This window comes from Hippoglossus stenolepis, chromosome 14 (assembly GCF_022539355.2).
Source record: "Hippoglossus stenolepis isolate QCI-W04-F060 chromosome 14, HSTE1.2, whole genome shotgun sequence".
In the NCBI taxonomy this organism is placed as follows: Eukaryota; Metazoa; Chordata; class Actinopteri; order Pleuronectiformes; family Pleuronectidae; genus Hippoglossus; species Hippoglossus stenolepis.
The window spans coordinates 8395094-8414763 of record NC_061496.1 but is presented as its reverse complement, the minus strand read 5'-3'; the positions used below and the strand labels follow the sequence as shown (position 1 = coordinate 8414763).

Below are 19670 nucleotides of genomic sequence, written 5' to 3'. Positions count from 1 at the left end.
TAGAGGTAATTGACAGACAGCATTAATCAGCTGGTGAGAAACACATCGTCTTCGCTAGCTGCCTCAGAACACATACATATTAATGAGAGGGGTGGGGGCAAGGGTGGCTGCTTCGAGTCTGTGCACGCAACACGCACACACACACACGGAAAGCGAGAGAGCGAGCGCACACATTGAAAGACAAGAGAGAGAGCGTCTCGGCTGTATGTGCTGTAAATATGCAAATCTATATCCTCAGTGTAGATATGATAGCTTATATTATACACCAAATCATGCGCGTTTAAGAAAGCCACATCAGCACATATACTCTGGTTTATTCACTTAATTATTCGTACATTGATACAAGCCTGGATATTTGCTGGAATGAGGCAAATGCTTCGCTGAAGGTTTATTATTATTATTATTATAATAGTGGTTGTGAAGGGGTTTGTGATTCGTTCTTTCAGCAAACAAATTAATGCTGCAAGATTTGCCAAGTACATTAACCGATTTGTAGATTGACAGGACATTAACAATCTATCTGATATTGCAAACTAACTGTTATGTCAGTTATTAATAACATATCACTATAGTGTGAATAGATTTATAGAGTTCAAAAGCTTCAAAAATGTCATTACAAATTGAACACTAAGGGTTTCAGCTGCTTCTAAGATTAAAAGCTTACAATTTGTTTGCTTTGATAAATTGTGATGGGTATTTCTGTTTGTGTTTTTTAATAGAACACATATTAATTGATTAGTCACAAAATAAACTGACTAATCCACAGTAAAATAACCAGTTCCATTAAAAAAAAAAAACCTTGAATGGTCATTCTTATCAAAAGAATACAGACTAGAGATGTTTTATATTAATAATAAAAGCATATCAAATAGCAAATAAACAGACATTCTCTTGTTATTGGATGTGATGATGAGCATTGTTCACTAAAGAATCAGCAGTTTGTACTTTGCTTTGAAAAGTGCTCTATAAATAAAGTTATTATTATTATTATTATTATTATTACTACTATTAAAATAAAGAAGGAACTGGCAAATTCGGAGGAAAAATATATCAAACTGCAAGAAATTGCCATTTAATTTGTTGTAGTAACCAGTCAGCCTACGATTGCTTCTGTGCAACATGTTTACATCTCTCTGAAAGCTATGTTCCAAACATAATAATATACACTTCGTTTATCTCAGGCTTATACAATATGGTTAAAAGGAAGCAGCCAGCCAGCCACAGCCTGAACACAGGGGTCTCTGGTAAACATGGTTTCCACAGCTCCAAGGTCACCCTGTGACCTCCACAGGAACAGCGAGGGTTTGAAGAGACGTGCTCTCACATGCCAGGTTCACCGTCTCGGACACACACAAGGCCCACAGGCTCATGAACATACCAGACTTCTTTATCTGTGAGCAACAAACCTTTTGATAGCAGTGAATAACCGAGTTCAACAAGTGTAAACCATGAGGTTGATTATTGTATGACCATTTTAACAAGGGTTATATCTGCCTGTGATCCTAACCTACGCATATGCTCAAAAAGCTGAACATAAACAGCTTAAAGTCAGAGGAGAGGAGCAGTAAAGAGGATATGCAAAAGCACCACAGTGTGCAGAGAAGCTTGTAAAGTGGCAGGCTGCCTGAGAGGGGGTAATACAATGTACCAACGCATGACAGGACGCAGCAGAATCCATGATGGCTTACATAATCCTGTTGGATAATTTCATGGGCCCCATCTTGAAAGAGAGAGAGAAAAAAAAGGCACCGGAGCTCAAAGCTCTGCTCCCCAACTCCAACCACCACCACCCCCGCCCCTTCTCCCTACCCTATGATCTGCCAAAGTTAGGGCTATTTTATGCCGATTTACTGGGTGAGAGGATGGGAACTGCTGTCGGACAATGATACAGGACAGAGGAAGAGGAGAGGGGACGGGAGGTACAGAGGAGGGGGCAGCTTGTTGTACCCAGTGTTGGTAACTTTTGACAGCTCTGTTGGCTCCTCTGCAGAGACTGGCCAGGTGTGCAGAGGTATGAAAACGGAGAAGGTTTACGTGCAAAGGGAAAAACTTTTCTCCACATTCCACACGATCCTGACGGCAGTGATCAAATTTACAGCTGAAGCAGTGGGCTCCGTTTTCACCAGAAAATGTATAATGTCGCTGTATATTGCCTGTAAATACAATCATTTATATGGCTAGTCTTTCATTTATCTCTTGTTCCAGCCATTATAGCACCATGGGGATATTTTTCCCTCAGTGTGATGAATAGCCTAATGCCCATTGTTTTTTTACTCCTTAGACTTTCTATAACACAGTGACAACTTAAGAAATCCTGTGTACTTTCCTCTCTCTTCTACAGGCTCTTTTTCTTTTCTTCCTGCTCTACCTCCACCTTTCCCTGCCAATCATTTGGCTACTCTTTTCCAGTCTTTATACTTTTACCTACTCCTCGTTTTTTCCCCCATTTCAGCCTAATGTCCTCTCCTCTCTATGCTTATACATGCTGCTTTTTTCCCAACATCTTCCAAAACCTTTCTTTCCCTACATATCAACCTCTGTGCCTGCCTCACGCTCTCTCTTGTGTCTGTATGCCCCTCCCTTCAGACGTGCTGGGCGTGTGGTGGACGCGAGAGGGAGCCTGAAGGGAGTTGGGGCTGTAAGTTGAAGGTTACAGAGGTGAAGAGGACCCCTGCTGCTCCGCCAGGGGACACAAATGTCACCATGACAGATCCTGCACTGGTTAATCCAGCCTCCCCTTTTCTCACACACACACACACACACACACACACACACACACACACACACACACACACACACACACACACACACACACACACACACACACACACACACACACACACACACACACACACACACACACACACACACACACACACACACACACACACACACACACACACACACACACACAGAGCTCTACGACTCTGACCAAAAAATATAATGCAATTCATTTCTCAATTGTGCAACACCAATGTCAACTGTGAAATATGCAGAATGGCTTAACAATTTTATTTCGAGCACATAAATAGTTTCTCAGGTGAAAATTACCTGCTCATGAATTGCTCTGTGTAAATGTCATCTAAATTTTTCAGTGCTTGATGTGGAGGGCAGAGATTATGCTCAATACATTTCAGTCTGCCACCTCTGAGGATGAGGATTTTTTTGTGATCTTTCAAAACACATCTTTTACAAGTGCACTAGGCCTTTATAAATGTTTTGACTCATCCACAAGGTCATAAAACATATTCTTCTTGCAACAGACGATAGTAGCTGTCAGTTAAAATTGGACCCACAGGGGTCCTAGAAGACATCAGCCAAGACATGTGCAGGTATGAGAACATGAAATACACACAAACATTTGATCCTCGTCAAGTTCCGACATCTGACATGGTACAAGAGCCAGAACGATATGGGTTTTTGAGGGACTATGCCAATACCGATATAAGGGATTAACAATTTCCAATAACAATAAATATGTTTTTAAAACCTGGCAATGATCTTCTAAAATGTCAAACCCTGATGGTAGAAATATGATTTCACAGTTAAATCGTAGACTTTATTATAAATAATAATAAATTAAAAGAAAACACAAATACAATCAAATATATTGAACTTGAATTAAGAAAATAAATAATTAACACCTAAACCTAAATATCTGTGAAAGGCTCATATCGGCCAATTATTATCAACCAATAAATCTTCCAGGCACAACATGGTCAGCCTGCCTGCATAATACATGGATTTGTTACCCATCAGCCTCTTCCTCACCTCTGTCCACCAAAGTCCAAAAATGCAAACAATTGAAAACGTGTTTATTGTATTTCCTACAGTTGACAAAATCTATAAAGAGTTGTTACAAGCAGTATGAAAAGTGTCCATTTGATGTGACGCCAGTGGCCAACCTATAGCATATATCATCCCGGTGGAGCGTAAACAGATCCTGAGGGTGAGAATTGAATTGAAATCACCTATCCAGAATCAGATTCCTCCATTCACACCCCGGGAAATGGAGGTGGGTAAATGTGACGACGCGCTCAAGCAGCGACCCTTGGTCTCTGTGCAAAGTGCTAGTGTGTCTGCGTGCAAATGTGTGCATGCGTGTTTACAGATAGATGGCAAGCTCGGGAGTGAATATTTACTGTACAGTAGCATGTCCATTGATCCCTGAGGGCTTCAAGCGTGGGTGACCTCCAACAGTAACGACGGGGGCAACATGAAAGCAGCCCTGAGCCGTGACACAGATACAGGGAAGGGGGGGGAGATGGTCAAAAATCAATGTTTTGGCTATTCCTAAGACACCTGTCTTTATATGTCGGATGAGGATGGAGAGAGGTGGGTTAATAGGTGAAGGGTGCTGGGAACTGAGAGCGGGGCAATGGGGAAGGAGTGGGAGGAGGAAGGATGACGTGAGGGAAGAAATGGATGGATGCGTAAGAGTGGGAGGTAGACCTCTCCTCTCTCAACTGACACCACTTCCTTCCTACCTACACAGGTGGATCATTAAACGTGACGGGATTAAACAGAATAAATTAGAGAGGAACGCTTGCACCGCAACATGAGAGGAACAACAAATAAGCCTACCCCTTCATCTTTCATTTCTTCACTTTTATGCATAAATCTGTTCTCACCAGCGCTTCCAAGTAGGCTGAAAAAAAATGAAAAATACTGGCATATTCATCTTACTGGCATAAATCTATGCTTCATGGGATTTCTGAGTAGGCTAAAAGGAGGCTGTTGGCAGAGAATGTCATTCCTAATGCTGCCCTAATGCTGCTGGCTTGAAGAAAAAAGTTGGCGCGTAGCACTACTGTCGGAAAGCGCACACTGCCCAACGCTGCACTGCAAGTTATTCAACTTCAAGCCATTTTGTCACTAACAAAAGTATGATCCAACTCGCTTACTTACTTTGAACGACGTAGAGCTTTATAAAAATAGCATTTTCAAACTGCCGGGAAAAGCGTATGATAAACATGATATACACCCACAGAGCAGAGTGCACTGTGGGTGTGCAGTCTTTCTATAGGATCACCTTAGCAGCTCAATAACAGTGGCCTGAATGCGTGGTTCTGGCTTTAACACTGAGAGAGACTTCAGAATAACACAAAAAAGGCCTAACCCTAAATCCAGTGTGAATACACATTTAGATGAAAGCCTCTAGTTTATAATTCTCTATACTATGTGAATCAAACACAGACTTAGAGCCCTCATGGCCATCCAATGTTCTAAAGGCATAAAAATGCACTTTTTTCACCTTATTCCATGAACGACTGAATGTGTGTTGCAAGTGAATAGGGGGCCTGTTTGTTAAGAGAGGCCAAATCCCATATGGTGAACAGCAGTTCCTCTGGTGAGAAGAGAGGCTGTGAAAGCCACCGGCAGCCCCTCTCCTCCATCCGTGCTCCAGAGATGAAGGGATGTAGTGCCTGCCTCTCCTTGTTCCTCCTTTCTCTCGCTCCGTTTGCCTCCTCTCCTCCCTCTTTCTTGGCCAGGGGTTAAACTGCTGCACTCTAACCTCCTTGGCAATGATTTCATTCACTCTGGTTCTCTCGCTCGCTCTCTCATCTCTCAGAGAGATTTATTTCACAGTATGTAGTGGATTAGGCCCCCCCCATATGCCCCCAGACAAAAGCATTGTTTTAGCACTAGCCTGTTTGCTGTAATGGGAGGAAGCTACCGCTACTAACCATCCACAATACTGCCATTGTGGGCACAGGGCTGCAAGGACCCTGCCTCGGAGGCCGTCTAGACTTTGAGCCTGGGCCGATTGGAGAAACAGAGGGAGAAAATCCCATCAGGCAGTGGAGTGAAAGTTAACTAAGGTAACCTGCTGTGAACCTGATGAAGATGTCAAGCCAACATATGGCAAAAAATGTCTATTGTCAGAACAAGGGGTTTTCTTCCCTCTGAGGGAGGGTATGGTGGAGGAGGAGGAGACGAGGTGTGGCGAAAGAAGACTGGGGGGCTGCACAACCTAAGGGAAGGATAACTGTGGTGGTCATCGTTTTACTTCTGGATCAGTAGCCTTATTCTGGCCAGGAGGAGGCCCAACCCCTCCACTCACAATTAAAGGAGTAAGCAGATTAACGGGCGTCTTTCAAAAGCCAGCAGAAAGAAAAACACACTCACAGACGTTTAAAACTCCTTTCCCCCCCCTTGGCCCATCAAGTCTCAGATTGCACACTGCAAATGGCATTACATTTCATGCTGATTTAGTAAGGTTTGGAGAAAAGAGAAACTTCTTAAACGATGATATGGTCCTCAAGTTAACTAATACTGATTTGTCACACTATGTTGTTAAACATGAGGCTTTGGGAATGACAGAAACCGTGAAAGACCGATCAAACCTGAATTAAATTAGAAGACATTTACGTTTGATATCAAATTGGTTACTGGATCGCAAACAAAACATGATGCGCTAATGCAAAACACTCAAACAGCATATTTCTTAAAACATTTCTTATAAAAGTCACTGACAAATATATCACAACACAGATCTAGATTAGGTCTGTAAACAGGTCTGCATTTGCAGAGGAGTGATACAATTTAATTCCGGTTTTAGCTTGAAATTTTAAATAAACAAAAAGAAAACCTCTAAGGTAGAGCCTGCTTTACCAGCCAAAAAAAAAATCAACTGGCAGGCTTCAAATGTGAGAGATGCTGGCCTGGGGGATTTCTAAGCCATTTCTACAGCTACATCTGAAGAAGATAAACAACTGCCTCAGCCTCACTGGAAGGAGAAGAAAGAAAGAGCTGCATGGTGATGATGTGACCCTATTAATGCCACATTAGTTGTTCCGTCTTCACGGCTTTATGAGGAAAAATGCTTCAGCAGGAAGAGCTGAGAAAGAGCGAGAGCGATAGAGAGGGAGAAGGAGGGGGGGGAGAGGTGGGGAGGGACGCAGAAAGAGAGAAGTGAAAGCGATACTGTCTCCAGGCTAGTTGGGATGCAACCCAATTTCACAGCTTCACGAGTGAGTGGCACAGCATATGGATGCAACCTTTGTGACAGCCTCTGTGTATCACCACATATCAACGTTGATATTCCCAGTCAGATTCCATACTGGTCCAACATTATGTCAAACACCAGCTCCGCATGACTGCATCTTCAATCCAACACACAGACAGCATGTTTGTAGGGGGAGTGTTAGCCTCCTAAGATAAAGAAAAACAAACCGGTATCTCCCCAGACAGACTACTCTCCAACTTTCTTCACACTGTATGATGTTCAGTTGCCACAGAAATCGAGTTCTTCCATTAAGGCAGGGATGTGAACTAAAATCTAAGACATAATTCAAAGTCGGAAATCCCAGATCTGATCTAGATGTTTATTTTCCAAATCCATGGAGAAATACAGAGGATAGACTGCAGCAGCACAGGTAACGGTGATTCCGTCACCAGTTGTTGGCTGGATGTTCTTCATGTAATTCTTTCCATATGGTTCAACCATCTGCTTCAGTCAAATAACAGCATCTACGAAGGCATAGTAAATTAATATCTCTTTTATGAATCTAATATGCATACAAAGACATGAATATAACCTGTGCAAACAGTACAACTCACTTTATTGGCCTTGTTTTTTTTAAGATGAACCATGTTGAAACTAAAACAGTTCCCTTATGAAACCAAATGTATATTCACTTGATCCAGATATTTATTGGAGTATAAATGTCCGCCCTTTAAACATGTCCGATTTTTTCATCAAGATCCATTCATTATTGTCTGAGAAATCAAAGGAAAAAATTATGGAAAACACCCCATCTCGCAATGTTAAAGAAAGTGAAAAGAAATTCCTGGATCTGCATCCTTCCACCAACTTTTGTGGTAATCCGTCCAGTCACTTTTGCATAATCCTGCGAAATAACAAACAGACAAAGAAACAAGCGCAGACGAAAACAAGGTCATTATAAAAGATAATTTCGAGGTTGTTTTTATTCCTGGGCAGAGACTATTTGTTATGGTTGCACACTGTTATTGAAGCTCTTCTGTCAAAAAGAAAACCCTGAATTTTGTGCTGACGTCCCATGTGACAGAATAGGCACCTTTGCCTGATGAGCCTGACAAAATATTGTTTTTGGATGCACAACTTAAAAAGTTTCCGAAAAGCTGGAGATCAGGTCATTGTCAGACAGTTACATATGCTTGGGAGAGAGTTCCTTTTCTTGTCTTTGAGGTGGTGGTTGCAGCATCAGAGAAAACACTGTGTGTAGCACAGCAGCTCCTTGAGGTGTGGAGAGGATCGATCTCAGTTAATGTCATATGGCACAGCACCCAGAGGCAGCCGTGTGGTGCTGATGACAGTGTAAAGCCTTGCCTTTGGCGGCTACATGCTCGGTGCTGCAGAGCTGTGATTTGAAGTTCACATGCAAAGGCTGACAGACAGACAGCTCTCAGTCAGGCAGGCAGACAGCCAGTGAGTCAGCCAATCTTTCCACAGGGATGACAATACATCTGTATCTGTTAAAAGCGTACAAACGCGCTCACAGGGGTCTCAATGCACCACAGGACTGACGGTGGAAAATGCTAACAGAAAAAAAACAGGGCAAACACTTTACAACCACTGAAACAAACATACTTTGATACAAACATTTTCCAAATATTCAACTGGCTTCAGTTTAAAATGTAAGAGTGAAGTTTTAGAGAACACCAACTTCTGAGGGGATTTTCTGTGATAGTCACTGAGAGAGGGGTCGAAAAAAGTCACGTGTAGGTCATCTATTATTTGATTCTCCATTTCCTTTTTTCCAGTTTTTGTGGCTTCCAGGGTTCAAGTTCAATCTAAAATGTGTATTACTTCTGTGTTCACTTTGCACGATGTCATTTTAATTGCAAACCAAGAACAAGATGCTTTGCTGGCATCAAGGAGCATCATGATCTAAATTCAAATATTCTGAATATGTTGGTTTTTAGAGTAAAAACCAACATCCTCTGACCCAATTATTACCACCGTCAACAATCAAAAATCATCTGTACTAGTCACAATACATCACTGATACGGCACCTCCTCTGAATCTCACTGGAACTGAAATGTGCAAAGCCAACAAGTGACAGCACAAGCTATGACATGATAGTATAACAACTACACCCACTTCCACACACATTTGAACCCATTAACTTCTGGCTGTAGTCCCAGCTTTAGTTCCTTGTCATCCACACGCAACTCAGGTTTAATGCTGTAGTTCCATAGAGATGACTGATAAACCACTCCATTACAAAATACCAAATTAGAGCAGCAACCAACAATTATTTCTGAATGATTATTTCAAATTAATTAATTAATCAATAAAAAAAAGAACAAAAGAAATATGAGGTATGAGCCGAACCATGGCTCAAGTCTCTGATTCAAACCGTGGATTTGTTTGAATTGTTCTGCCCTTGATTGCTTCTGCCAAGGACGTCATGTTTTTGCCCCAGTTTGTTTGAATGTAGGATGGAGCATGAGCCAACAAAGAATCCATTCAACTTTTGGGCGGATCTGGATACAGGGGCGGATCCAGGAATTTCTTTTATCACTTTCTTTAGCATTGGGAGATTTCTCAGGGAATAATACACGGATCTTGATGAAAAAAAAAAAATCCTGCATATTTAGGACTGATTTTGGGTTTTAGTAACAGGACAAAAGGATAAAACACTGAAGACAACACCGTCGAGGTGGAGTAACTTGATTTGATTTTATTGTCACTGTATATTGGAGCAAAAAACCTAAATTGCAACTTAGTCTCTTCCTCTTAAAATATCCAATTAGATGTTGACTCCACCATCTACAATGATGCTGAAATAATCTTGTAGTAATTGTACACCAATTAAAAAAAGATATCCTTTCAAAGTCAGACCAGTTCAGCCCTGGTCAGGAGCAGGTCCTGAAGCCCAGCTAAATAACATGGGTTTGTCCTACATTGTTATGTCAATGTCAATTAAATTTAGATCCATACAACTGCTGGTCTCATTTTAACTAATTCCCATTCAGTGAGGTAATTAGCGGGTGTTCCACTCGTAGAAAATCCACCAAACAATAGAAGCAGGCAGGAGGATTTGAAAGGTAGATGTAGAGAGGAAAGCATAAATGTGTTTTGTCTGTGTGTCTATCTACCAAAACAAAGTGATTTGCGATGATAAATGGTCTCAGACACTCACAAAGGCATCAAGATCGACCTATATTTTCAGTCTTCAAAAATAGGCCAGAACCCAAATTAAGGGCCGGTAGGGGTAACACGCATGTAAACGCCATCATCTTCACAGTAATTGTGTGGTGTTAGGCAACATAGGAGCGGCCTTGAGTGGAGAGACATAGCCTTAGGGCATAGCTGTTGACATGTAAACAGTGAGGAGAGAAGCTGAAATGACAGCACAGACAGTGGCCTTGCACTACTAGTTCTGCTTGACATGGGTTTCGGCCTTGGCCACAGAATTAAGGTCTAAAGGACAACAGTCTAGATGTCAAGATACCGGTACTCACATCATATCAATAAGTAGGTTGATTTCCTTAATTGCCGGAGAAAATAAATTTCTGTCTTTTGAATCCTTCATCTTTGGGACAGTTTTACATCAGTCTATGTGGCAGCAGTCCGTGACCCCAGAAAATAAGAGACAACATCCTCTGTAACAAGCTCCGTCTTTCTCTGCTTCCTCTGTCTGTCTGCAAATGCGATTTACAGAATGGCAGGAGATCCTTCAGAGTACCTTCAAAATAAATACTTGTGATTTCATTTAGGATGTAATTCGCTAAAAAATACAAATATATGCAATGTTGTTGAAATCTTTACATGTTCCTGCAGGAAAATCTCAGAGAAAGTTGTGTCTTGTTTAATATGGTTTGGTTTATATGAAAAGCTTTATAAATTTGTAATATAGAGGGCTGCAGGAATGTGTCCAAAACCCCTAAATAAGTAATACTTTTTGCACTTTTGGTTCCCTCATCCTGAAGTTGAAGGGTTTTATGAATGGGTTTTTGGTTTGACTTCTAAAATCAGGTCTGTGCACAAGCTAAAAACATTTTCACATTTTATTCTACAGCATAAAACAAACAAATGCGTGTCTTAAAACAGGTGGTTGCCAACAAGTTGTAGGGAACATCATGTCATCATGCCAAACATGAAAACCAATCTAGTCACACCTTTGTTGTGTTGCACTCCCAAACTATTACTAAAGCCTCTTTTCCACTGGTCAAAAAACCCAGTACATCTGACTTTTGTCTGCAATGGGAATGGTTAACAGATGACTCTGCATTAGACGACCACACTAATTTCTTCTTCTTCATTTTGTCATGGGACGCTGACGCTGCACCTTTTGGTGCGTTGGCGCAAGAACAGCCATCAGCCATTTTTCATATCATGCTCTCATCATCAAGATACAACACTGGCAATACAGCAGTGGTAAATGGGAAAGGACTCCATCACTTTTTAGTAGGTGTATAACTGCGAATTTTGGTGTTAAAGAGGTATAACTTTCTAAGAGAAAAAGGGGCTTGCAGAGGAGGTTAATGCACTAAATGAATTTACAAATTGGAAGCATATTGGTGCTGATGCTGAAGTGTTGTGTGTAATTTATTTATAGACTTATATTAGCTTTTTGTATCTGGCGATTACATTTAAAAAAGATCAAAGGGGTGTTCATCTTTGAAGATTATCTTACCAAACAAAACATGTCATAATCTCTCGTTTATCACGGAGGGAATTTTCTGCAACGTTCCAAAAGCCAACGAGGGAACCGGTCTGACACTTGCTTCCTGGGTTCACTGACAAATACGCCATTGCTGCATTCCCTCTGCGCATGGTGTGAGGAATTGACTGTTTGCTGTAGTCATGATGAGTGAGTCATCCCCAAATCCTGTTAAAATCCTGTCATCATGAAATCTGCTCCACCTGACAGTCATGGAAGTCACCATATTTTTGAGCACATCTTTTTTTTTTTTTATGAAATCCAATTTGTCAGACTAGAACAGATTAACATCACTAAAGCTCCATTAAAGCAGGAGCCGCACTAATCCTGTTCATTTGTGGGCTAAACTAGGCCACATAGGTATTACATGCAGTAGAACTAGCCAATCATTGTTGTTTGACTTAGAATAATTGGTAGCATGCATTTGTGTGCGTTTGGTTGTACATGCTTATGCCATCTGCTGTGCTGAACTTATACTGTAAACTCCTGGCCATCAATTCTACTGGAAAGAGATGGAAGCTAAATTCAGCTGGACACTAACTTAGCCTTTGCTATGTTTATTTTTAACACATTAAATTCCAACAGCTCTCGAGAGCATAACTTAGAGCGGTCACATGGGAATACATTCATCTGCCATGAGAGAAAGATGCATAGCACAAGTACACAAACACACAAAACAAGCCACCAAACACAATGCTGTGAGGTGAAGGTGAGGGGATGATCCTCTTCTGCATTCATCAAAATCATCTTATTTTAAATTATTGATCAGGTCCCTATTTTTCCTCACTTATTCGCCGTGGTAGGGGTCAGTCTAAAAATAGCCTGTGAGAGTCAGTGCCTGGAAGTCTTTCCATGTTCTCCCCGTCTGAAGCATTAGTGAATTCAGATGAGCCTCCTGCAGCTCTTCTGTCTCCCTTTCTCATGCCCAGCCACACACATCCATGCTGCCATGCACACACATACTAACGCATACACACACACACGATACACTGAAACATATAACTGCTATCACAGACACACAAAACACTGTATTCCCCTGGAGTTTCAGCGTTCCACTATCTCCGTGAATGGGAAAACTGCAGCCTGCAACCCCCACAGTATCTCACCTCTCAATTTATAGACTACTGCCATCAGCTTATCCACCACCCCCTTCATCCTCCCTCCTCCATCTCCCTCCTTTCCTCCCTGTCCAAGTCCACCTCGTATTGCCCCAGTTCCTCGAGGATTGGCCAATAATACCCTGTACTCTGAAGAAGCAACAAAAAGTCCACTCGCAGTGTGTGTGCGTGTGCGTTTGTGTGTGTGCGTGTGCGAACATGTGTCGTGAGGTCACATGGCACCACCTAAAAATTTCCCAGTGACCTGTTCCCTCTGCTCTCCCTGCAGAGCCTGTGTGTCCCTGTCATAACGAGTGACAGTCAGGGAGGAAGTGAGAAGTATGGCACCTTGATTGAGACTGTGCAAACAAGGTGTGATCACAAAGAAAAAGTTGATATGCAAAAGGAGGAACGGGTCGAGACGGGAGATTTGCTACGTGAGTAATGCATGTACGTGTGAAACAGGCAGCTGTTCCTGGACAGAATTATTTTTATCTCCATACGCCAAGAAAAACCAGACAATAAAGTTAAGTGAAGTAGTATTGCAGGTAATGTGTAATTCTCCTGCATTGAACGTGGAGGATATAATTCACTTTAGAGCCAGACCAATTCATAAGTGGTCAGATAATGATCAGCCAATATGAACTTTTCACAGACATATCGGTAACAGTGTTAATATATATATATATATAGCTTCTCCATATAGTCTGAACCCAAACCGGTTAGGATGAAATGTAAAGGGCAGCCCTTGCTTCCACCTCTTTTAAATAAGAAAAGAGCTGGAACTGGACCCAGTAAGCAGCAGGCCACTACACAGCTACTGAATGGATGAGTGACTGCGGGTAGGGAGTTACAAATAACTCCAGACCTGAACAAAAGAACCAGGCTGGAGACCACAGAGAAGCAATGACACTGACTTGCCAAAAATCAAGAAATGTGCAAACAAGCATTGGGTTGTATCTTACTGTGTGATACTCTTGAAAAAAAGGGGATTAAACCGTAATTAAAAGGTCACTGATAAGTCTACACTTGATTTCTAAATAAATAAAGATTCTTTGTGGCTCTTTATAATAGATTTTGCCTTTTTACCAAGAGATTAATATCATCTATACATTCACATTTAATTTGTGTTGAGTACTTTATGCTGTCAAACATTTTATGGATGTTTAGGATATTTTATCGTATAGTTCCAGGTGAAACACCTTTAATATGGTTCTGATCTCCACACCAGTGATACAATTTGACAAATAGTCCTGTAATAGTCCCTGCTACTGCTGTGGACTTTCGGAGTGCCGACCAAAGGTCAAAGTTTAAGTACATCATGTCATGAAAACTCTTCACAAATAGCCCAAAATACCCTCTGACCCAGACCATGGATGCAAACACAAAGAGAGGTTAGGCTGCTATAACTTGGATTGTGGCTCAAAGTGATGCTCCAGCCACTCTGAGGACACAGAGTTAGAGGGAATTCTCAAAGTTAACTCATACTGTGTTAATTATCATACCATGGTAGGGAAGTTAAGAGACTTCCTCGGCTCTTTTCAGAGGAAACAGAATAAAAGACAAAAGAGTCTTGGATGATATTTGATTCTTTGTAAAAGAGCCAATTTAGCGAAGTCATAAGAGTGAGACAAAAGAGAAAGGCAGGAGGGTTGTGAGATAAACAAAGTGTGAGACCCTGGGGTCCTCTCAGGAGTGTGAGTGGAGGAGTGTGGCCTCTCTAATGACCAATCAACACCCTCCTTGTTGCCATGGCATCTGTTAGTACTCCAATGGCCTCCCGTCTGAGTGTGAGCCGTGAACTCAACACACAGCCGGGATCCAATCAGAATGCAGAACCGGCAACGCTCGGGTCAAGGAGCAATTCTGACATTTTGCAGAATGTCAACGTTCAACCTTTTCTAAAAGTTCTACAGAGGAGTTTTGCTCTTCGGGTACGGAGGGTGGATATGGGAAGAGGTGAAAGCCAACGGGAAAAAAATGGAACATCACAGTGCTACTTGAGAGGGCGAGAGAGGCAGATTGATAATAACTAGCGAACAGAAGGTGACACCGCAAAACCTCCGGGTCTCAGCGAAAATGTTCTTAGGATACAGAACTAAAGTAACTTTTGCATAATTGGACAAAGTGAAGCTATAAGGCCAAGTGAATCAAAGTCTAAAACATGTCCACTCTTTACTTCTACTTTCTGTTTTTTTCTTGATGAATATCTGAAGGAGTCACAAAACTTATGAAAGTGCTCTTATGTTTTAACAGTTGAACCTCAGGCAGCATTTAGTGACAAACTCTTGAAATACCAAAGTAGACAATAAACCTGTCACTTGTGTCAGACGGGAAAAAAAAGACACATGAACAATGGTGCATAACTGACAGCCACAAACAAAATGACAACAATCCTTTTAAGTGTCACTTCACCCGCAGCTCTGATCCTTAGTTTACGATAATATTGAAAAATGCTAAAAACTGGGCAGGAAACTGAGGGGGGGGGGGCGGGGGGCTGGATGTAAGAGTGACAGTGTCAATGTCAATGTCGTAACATTTCCGAATCGCAAGACACCTCTGCCACATTGGTCTCCTGAAGTAAGCATTAGTGTGGCGGATGACCACGGGGAAGGTGCCAAAGGTAATGTTACACTACTGGAATAAAACCAGACACAAATTGTCAATAAACACCATTTTCCCAGTCTGATAATGAACCCACCAGTATTTGATTAAAGGCCATCAACTCAGCATCGGTCTTGCAAGGTCAAAGTAGGTTTTAATTGCTGGGTGGCATTATGAGCCATGTTCAACCCATGAAATGCCGATTTTTTTTGTCATATTATTTAGTTTACAGCTCAAAAGAAATATTCAAGGGTGTCATATATGCAAAACCCTTTTAGGACAAATTTGTGATTTTGGACTATATGAATAAAATAAAATCCTGATAACTGTTTAATCCGGTGGTGGTATGGGGGTCTCAGGTCAGGGGTAAAAGGCAGGAAAACACCCTGGATGGAATGTCAGTCTATCTCAGTGCACAGAAAAACATTCACGTCCACTCAAGGACAAGGTAGAGCTCCAAATTCATCTGACCTGCATATCTGAACTGTGGGAGGAGGACTGAGGAAAAGAGAAAAGTCAGCGTGAGAAACAGAAAGCAAAGCACAAAGAGAGGAACCAGGGCTTGATTTCAATCCCAGGATCTCATTTCTGTGAAGCCTCATTTCTAACCAAGCTGCCCTCATTGAGTTTTTTTCTAAAACAATAAATCGTTCCCCTAATTGCAGCATGAATGTTGCGGTAAAATTGATATGCTGATCTATTAAGTTTATTGCTTTGTTACTGGGAACAATCTGGCTGCAGAGAGCGGGTGAGGACAGGTAGCATCTGTCCCCACCTACTGCCTTGGCAGCATTAGTGTCATCTGCTAGTTGTGGCAGCATCTTGGAAACACATCAATATGGCTTTATGTAGCCAGGGCCGCTAGTAGCTAGCATGCCAGTCACGCTCTCAGGCAACGCTCGCTCACAGCCTGAGCATCCACGGAGCACCGAGCCAACAGAGCTAAGCGGAACTGAGCTCGCGCTGAACAGGGAGGCCAGGTCTCCGTGGACCTGCATGAGGAAAAAGGGCCAGTGTCTGTCATCTACCCACACATCCATGGTTAGAAGTGTGGGGCCAAGTCCAGATATTGACAACGCCACCATTGTAGCTGTGAGCTTTATTTTCTTGTTCCCCCCCCTCCAGCAACACTCCAGTTATGGAATGTTGACGCTTTCATAAAATCTCAATTACTGACAAGTGTGGAGACCACAACTCCAACAGCCTGGACAAAATCTTTACTAAAATTAAACCTTCTGTATTATAATTACATTTGTTAAGGACTTGTGTGTTTGTTATCTTCGGCTTGGATGGTATGTTGTTGCTGTGGATGCTCGCCAGGAACAGACAGCAAAAGTTAAACCAACCTATGAAGCTCCATGCTACCTACTTTAACAGTTCGTCCTTCGTAAACTAAATGTCTTTAATCAATTGTGCACAAAAAATAACGACCAATAATTATTCACAAACAGATTGATTTTCAAAGGATAAAAAACAAAACACAAAATGATAGGCTGTGATCAGTTAAAAAAAAGAGTGATGCTGTCACTTCAATATCACTCACACTAAATCATATAAAAAAATTATTTCCCTTTTCTTACAACAGCGAATTGGTTGTTCTTTTAAAACGTGTGTATATATCTACATGGTCAGGGATGGGCTGTGTGCTGCCGTTACACCACACCTGCACCACTGGTTCAGATAACAGTTCCTAATGGTGCACAAGGCCCAGTAATCCCTGTTATATGGGAAGTAAGCACAAGTCAAGCTACTAAAATTACTCCACAGATGGAAGCTATTTCCTGCGCATGCACAATTACTGTCTGGTGATTTTGTGAGTTGATGTACTTTCTATCCAAACTTTTACAATTAACATTTACTCGTTAATTTTAAGTATTAATAACTTCATTTAAAAAATGCTGGCCTGCAAGAATTATAACCTTGTGGACTTAAAACTCAGACAGTTTCTGTTCCAAAATGTCACGGATATAATGAGTGGAGGAATCTATTCTGAGACCAGTGGTACAAAAAGGTCACCGTGAAACAACTTATTAAAAAACAAGCTTATAGCAACCCTGTCTGCAAATATGTGGGTGTTATCTGCACATATTTTGCAGACTTCAGGAGGTGTGGAACCCAGTTAACACAGGAAGTTGTGGGAAAGCCTTACTGACCATCTATAAAGAGGCGAAGCAATTTTGTGTCTGACTTCAGTGCAGGGTGTTTTTTACCTCTGCATTTTGATCATGACAATTACTAACAAATTGATCTCCCCACTACACTCGACAAGCTGGATCGTGTCATGCTGTGGCAAGTCATCTAGTTTCAGACCTGCACAACCAGGATGTGGTGAGAGTGGCAAAACATTGGTGCGGCATCAGCAAAACCCTGAACACACACACACACACACACACACACACACACACACACACACACACACACACACACACACACACACACACACACACACACACACACACACACACACACACACACACACACACACACACACACACACGCGCTTTCCAGGCACACAAAGACTACACCCATTCAGTCATGTTAACGCACAGAGCACAGTAAACCAAATTGCTGGTGGAAGGATTTCACAGAAACGGAAATCCAGTCAGAATCAATCTAAATTCAAACGTGAATTCCCTTAACTGTGAGGTGATATGAAATATATGAGCAAGCCGAAACCTTCCACTTCTCCAAATGCTTTTTACACTACGTTGCTATGACGATGTAATAGTCTGTCACGGTTGCACTGTTATTTGTTTGCCTCTGTGAGGTAGTGGGAAGATAATGTGTGAATGTGAAGTGCTGCCTTTTGGCAACGCACCTAATGTTTGGCCGCAGAAGAAACAGCTCCAGTTTGTGGCGAGTGACTGTGAAGGTTTCATATCATGGCCAAAGCCTGTGTTATGACTCACAGCATTAACCCTTTCATCGCATAATAAAAGTACATAGCATGACACTAAGGCAAATGCAAACAAGAGCTAAGGGAAAAGCCATATTTTAGTGCTTGACACATGTACATAAATAATATTTTTACGCAATCAATCCACTTAGGCCGTAAGAGTCCATTCAGCACAGTTTTACCATTTGAGAAGCATTTCATTTCATATAAACTTAAGCGTAAGCCAAGACAAAGAAAGGGAAATTGATTAGATTCAGAGAGAAGTGATTCATTCCTCATATGGCCATCTGAAACTGCTCCTTTAAAAAACAAGCCACCACAACCGTAAGCCCCTGCTGGCAGATATACATCTACAACATAACTTCCTCAACGGGGATGTTCTTCTGTCCAATCAGGGCTCAGCACAGAGCAGCGAGCTTGCTTCAGTCAAATGACTGCACAGAATGCTCATGTTCCATTTGACTGGAGGGGTGTGCAAACGTTGCTCTGTAGCGGTGCTCCAGGGAGCAGAAGTCCGGATATGAGTCTGACCCTGGATCATACGTGGGGGAAGTCAGTTATTACAGCACAGGCCGGTGGTTTATGAGTTTGGTTTAAAATCCAATATCAGAACTACATCCAAGGACAACGTTCAGCCTACTCTGGTCAGCTCAGCAGCTGCACGAGTGAACCATCCACATAACACCTCCTTAATGTCAAAACTCAGTGGGCAAAATAAGACAGCTGGTGTAATATGCAGTGAAAATGTTTTTACATGATATTTGACTTATGGGTGACACTGGATACTGATGTGAAATATTGGTTACTTTATTTCCCATATACATAAAGGCAGAATATTATGTTGTTCTTCGTCACCCGCAGTCATTTCCCAGGCTAGCCTGACCACTTTCTGTCCCGACCACGGCTGCTGGAATGTTTGACCACCGAAAGCAGCAGAACTGTTAATGCAGCTTGCTGACCCAAGCGTGATCTCTCTCAAACAATCTCTGTGGGGTCACAATTGCAAGAGAAAAGCCTACAATGGTGAACTTATGGTCAGGGCTTAATAACAGAATAGGTTCTTCTCTGGGGCACACACAATAACACAGCAGACATAATGATTGCTCTCATTGTGCAGGGCTCGACTCAGTCCTGCACTGTTGTGTGATGCTCACTGTCTGTCCTAAAATACTGTGCAAGTACGTTTGGTAAACACAGCTGCTGACGTTACACGACACCTTGGCGGTGCAGCCTTACAATTACCGTAATTACACAACACACAGTAATTTTTGGCAAAAACAAATAGTGAACAAAAAAATACAACTGGCAAGCACACATAAAATCCTTAGAAAACAGAAGCTAATGCCACAGACACAATAATTTAAAATTCTGTATTTATCGGCCCTTTTTTTTCATAAAATAATTACTTATTTTCT

At 41.8% G+C, this 19670-nt stretch overlaps 1 protein-coding gene across 4 annotated transcripts in view; it reads right to left on the bottom strand.

Annotated features, from left to right (window-relative positions):
• The window catches only part of dennd1b (DENN/MADD domain containing 1B), a 103536-nt gene that overhangs the window by 81994 nt on the left and 1872 nt on the right, over positions 1-19670 (bottom strand). The gene's annotated exons all lie outside the window — the stretch shown is intronic.